The following is a 5,154-nucleotide window of genomic DNA, read 5'->3' as shown; positions in this document are numbered from 1 at the left end:
GCGGAGCCTGCTTGGGATTCTCTTTCTCTCCCTGTCTCTCTCTCTCTCTCTGTCCCTCCTCCATGCATGCTGTCTCCATCTCTCTCAAATAAACAAAACCCTCAAAAAATGAATTGATAAATATGTCTATTTAATAATAAACGACATGCATGTAGATAGCACATAATGGCACACAGATAAACAAACATATACATAAAGGGGACATGGGGGCACATACATAAGTCAACAGGTATGTGAGGAATAGACAACCACACACAGGCAAACAGCGGTCAGTGCCGTGAAGGGGATGAATAAGATGTGGTCCCGGGATAGGGAGTGAATGCAGGTGACAGCGGTGGCGTGGTGAGGGGCCACTGCAGGTGGGCGGTCTGGGAAGGCGTTCCTGAAGGGTACCCCCTGAACTGAGACCAAGGGGCTAAGCAGCCATGCCCAGAGCTGCCGCTCGGGCCAGAGAGCTCGCATTCACCACCTCTGAGGCTGGACAAACTCTAACGCTCTTAAGGACAGAGTCGCCATGGTTGGAGATCGAACCTCTGCTTACAGAGATGAGGGGCAGGGAGAGTAGGTTAGAAATACGGGCAAACACCAACTCCTGCAGCTCCTAAACTTACCAGGAGAGTGGCCGTAATGGACTGGTGACGTGGTGAGCTTCCCATCAGCTGGGGGATGCAAAGGCAGAATGGCCACGGGTGAGGCACGTCCAAGAGGCAGTTCGATATTAGATGCGGGAGACCGAGGAAGGAATGTAAGAAGGATGGCTTCGAGCCCGGTCCATTCTTGAGACCAACATGTTCTCTTTCCTGGCCTGGGAGACATCTGAAGATTTGCCTCCTGGCAGATCGGATGGGTCACATTTTGTCAACATGGAGGCACAGCCACCAAGGAGGGCGGGGCGGGTTCAGTGCAAATGACAACCAAACAGAGGCCGGGGACGTGGTGTCGGCGTGGGCATCGGCGGGGCCAGTGCTGGGGCTCGTGTGAGACTGGACCCTAACAGCACCCACAGTGCCTCCTCCTACGGACTCCTGGAATCATTAAAAAAGAAAGAAAGAAAGAAAGAAAGAAAGAAAGAAAGAAAGAAAGAAAGAAAGAAAGAAAGAAAGAAACGAGAAAGAGCTAGTGCTAGACCTGCCGGTATTTTAGGCTCATGAGATGTTAGAATATAAACGCACTTTGAAACACAGCACCGTCCCTTTTGATATAGCAAAACGCTCTCTCCGCTAGACTGGGACTTTGGTACGATGCCGGAAGCCAAAAGTGCTGCTTGGCTCCTCTCCCGATGGCAGATTACCACGATCAATTTAGTCTTGGTTCAAAAACTCTTTTAGTTCTGCTATGCTGAAGTCAAATGGACTTCTATCATTATTTATTTAATTTCTTTTCGGCCCAAGATGCTCGGTAAAATGCAGAATGGGGTTGAGAGTGGAATCACATTTGGGAGAGGAGGCTTCCTAGTTACTTGGTACTGAAGATTTCCCCAAGAAAAGAATCCATGACCAAGGACAAGAGTTCAGCGGTGAGGACCCACCTCCCCCTCTACCACTCTGCAATGAAATAGAAACAAATATGGACCATATCAGCCTTCATCCACGTTCCAGACTCTCACGTGTATTTACTCCCGCGTCACTGATACGTCATGTGGACACATCTGCGTCTCCGCGGCCAATTTTCCATTCGGCACGTGTGCTTCCTTGAACAGGGCAGAACCTCCGTGAGCCTCGATTTCCAGTCCGTGAAATAGGAACGAGGTGCGTGCCACCCTCAGAGAGAGGATGTGGGGGTTGGTCTGGGTGGTCCCAGAGGCCCCACCGACCCTAGGTGGCCAAACCCTCTCCCTTGGCTTCTACGATACTGCGTAGCTCACTCCACGTTGACGGAGATGTCCGATCGTGCTCTGGTTCTGGAAAGATAGTCTAACCTATGGATCGTGAAGTCTTGCTGGAATGGAGGTGTTGTCTTCATTGTCATGTCAGGACACTTGAGACTTCTGTGTTTAAGACACTTTCTATAATACAGTAAGGAGCAGAATTTTTATTTTTTTTTTCCCAAACCAAGCTCGCTTGGCACCAATGGCCACGCTTTGTCCGGTCACCATAATGGCCCCCAAGAGACATGTGTGGAGCGTTTGATCTAGTGGCACTCAGTTACAGCAAGAAGCTATCGGCTGGCCTCCTGGAATCTGTCCGTGCCTGCCAGGCGTCCTGCCCCCACCCCTTGCTAGGCTGTCTGATGAGGACCCCACTCCATCTGGTGAGATCTGGGAACCTCTGGTCCTGTTACCAAATCACCCCCCCTGGCCCCTATATCTAGAAGTCTCCCGGGAGGGAGGACCAGGGTAATAACCACGCTAATGACAAAGCGTTAACCGAAGACCCGGTAACCTCTTGGTTTCCTCCCTTCCCATGGCCGTGGTAATGAAGCCGGGCAGGCACTGGGGAAGTAACAGGATCCAGCTTGGGGTGAGCTAAGAGGTGGTTTGTGGTCAGGCGCCCAGCAGATGGGTTCAAATTACCTGGCTTTAGTTTCCAATAATTGGTGGGCTGGGTTACCCTCCAGCTCAGGGGACCTGGGTCTATACAGCTCTGGTCATCAACCCAGAAGGAAAAGAGACCCTCCCCAACAGGAGACCCTGCAGGCAGAAGTGGGGGGGCACAAGGGATGCCCCAGTGATTCAAGGAGACTGGTGGGCCAGAGTCCTCAGCCAGCCTGGAAGGCTTCTCATAATCTTCTCACAGATGTTACAAAGGCTTTCGCCAGAAGATGGGAAAGAGCGGCGATCAGGAGAGCCCAGATCTGGTCATACATCCGCATTTTAGTTTTCAACTATCAGAATGTTTATGTGCACGCACATATTTCCAAATGGCGGCTCAGGCAAGCCAGCAGGCACCTAGCTGTGGGTCTACTCACAGTCTTGCTAACGGCTAGATTTTACTGGGGGCCTTGTGGATGCCAGGCTGTGTGTTTTACACGCAGGAGCTTATATAATGTGAAAGTGACCTCCATGGGGCACAGACTCCTACAGCCCGCAGCTCACGGTTGTGCATGTTGACGGCAAGAGGGGTGAACAGGTGTCAGCTGTTCCCACGGCTCCTCGTGGACAGCTGGACAATGCTCCCAACCCCGTACATGTGAAGCCGTCTCCCTCACCCAACTCGCTGTCTCTGCCAAGGAAAGACTCTTCACCTCCTCTCTTGGCAATGCTAAGGTCTCCCCCCGGCATCTGCACCCACGGCACCTTCCCCCAGTCTCCCCGGCATGCGATAAACCATTCAGCTGTTCACCCGCTTATTCGTTCGTGCAGAAGCGTGTCCCCAAGCCTGCTCTTCTCTTCTGCCTGGCATTAGCCTGGCAGATCCTGGATGCTCGATGACCACTTTTTGGCCGAATCAATAAGCGAGAACATCATGATTAATGAGACAGGGCGCTTCAGTCGAAAGCCCGCGCGCAGCCCGGTGAGGAAAATGGAAATATACACAAATCTACAATACACCGGGACCGTCCATTTTGCAAAGACGATGGTAAGGGGAATTACCACAGTGAGGATAAATGAAGTCGTGTGTGCAGAAAAGCGAAGTGTCTTACACCTCATTGGGCGTGCACGCATGTACGTTCCGTGGCCAGGTCGGCGTGGCTTCCCCCGTAGACTGCTGTTTCCAGGGCTGGAAGGGAAACGAACATATGCACCCGTGTGCACGTGTGCGTATGTGCGTTTGTATCTTCAATCCTTGGCATCCCCGGGGCCCCTGGTTCACACCTGGCTGTATCCTTGGTGCCCAGCCTCCGATGGGTGCTTAAAGAAAGCAAACCAAGGGCTGAGATCAAGATAGGAGACAGTTAAAATGTCACCCCAAAGCTTCCTGGGGGCTTTAGAAAGGCGGCACGAGTTATTTTGTATTCTGAGTTTGTTCTAAGAAGTGCTCTCTGACAGATCATCTGGGAACAAGACCAAGAGGAAATATAGCTGTCTTGCTCCTACCTGCTGCGAGCTCTAAGCCACAGCTCTCCCAGAAACTTCCCAGAGAGGAAGAGGCACTGGCTGGCTGGGAAGGGCAGTTGGCTGGGACCTGGGAAGCACCACTGTCCGCAGAATGGGGGTGATCTCAGCCTTAGTGGGGCCACCGGGGAGCAATCTGACATAATCCGTGAAGCTAGCTCTTAGTCAGTTGTCTGGCCCACAGGACAGACCCCTGACCTTGATGACCCTCAGTTTCCACATCTGCAGAATGGGACGAATAAGCCACCAATGAGAGAATGACCCCTGAGTCAACTTGAGAGACTGTTAAGTGCTACGGAGGTGCGGTCTGATTTGCCACCTTACAGTGTGTGCCTTTCTAACGCCTGACCTTACCGCGAATGCGAACCTTGCCCTTCTGGCGCATTATGTAATTGTCACGGCCAACTGAACAATTCTCACATCAAGGCTGTCTACGTTACTAAGGTGGCCACTGGGAGAGCTCGGGCCCCCAGACAGTTAAACCACGCTGGGGCCACCTGGTACTTGAAGCACTTCAAGGGCCTTCATAAAACTGTTGGGTGACCACAAACCCAACCACGGGTTCCTGAGGAGCCCGGGCGAGCAGCGCCGCTAACACCGCGGGAGAAAGGGGATGACACAGCGTTTTGGGGCTCCCGGCCTCGGGCAGGCTACAGGTCCCGGTTATCAGCTTCTCACAGAGTCCTGCGTGGAAAGTCCCACCTGGCCGAGGGCTCTGGCTCTCTGCCCCTCTCTGCCTGTGCCTGGGCTGTTCCCTCAGGGGCTGCACGCCTTGAACCCTTAATGTTTTAAGGAGTCTCAGTGTCTTTGGGTTTCAAGGGGATGGGCTTTTCAGCCGACAGCAGCCATCGCTGGTCTTTCTTGGGCAGCCTTAAGAGGGCAGAGGGGAAGCAGAGAGGAGCCAGGCACGGGGCGGGGCATCCCCCGGTGAGATGTCTTAGCAAGGTCTTGGTCACTGCAGGGCTTGGACATCTGGGGACAGAGCCCTGGAATATACTGATGCCACCTGTTTCCTCCCTAAATCTTAGATCGCCTCCCTCAGACCCCCCCCCCCCCACACACACACACCCGCCCTGAACATCCCTCGACCACCCTGTTCTTTTCTTCTTGGCACACCAGAGAGTTCAGATTGCTTAGTGAATCACAACATGGCCTGGGGA

General features: G+C 53.0%; 1 long non-coding RNA gene across 1 annotated transcript; it reads right to left on the bottom strand.

Moving 5' to 3' along the window:
• Positions 1 to 1,336: 1,336 nt before the first annotated feature.
• On the bottom strand, positions 1,337 to 3,738 carry LOC109274621 (uncharacterized). The gene is made up of 2 exons (XR_002083751.2): positions 3,533 to 3,738; positions 1,337 to 2,005 (listed from the first exon to the last, which is right to left on the bottom strand). It is a non-coding gene; the product is annotated as an uncharacterized LOC109274621 (long non-coding RNA).
• Between the last annotated feature and the right edge of the window lie 1,416 nt (positions 3,739 to 5,154).

This window comes from Panthera pardus, unplaced genomic scaffold (genome assembly GCF_024362965.1).
Source record: "Panthera pardus isolate Hobbes unplaced genomic scaffold, ASM2436296v1 HiC_scaffold_24, whole genome shotgun sequence".
NCBI classification, from domain to species: Eukaryota; Metazoa; Chordata; class Mammalia; order Carnivora; family Felidae; genus Panthera; species Panthera pardus.
The sequence above is the reverse complement of the archived record's forward strand: the minus strand, read 5'-3'. Positions and strand labels throughout refer to the sequence as shown.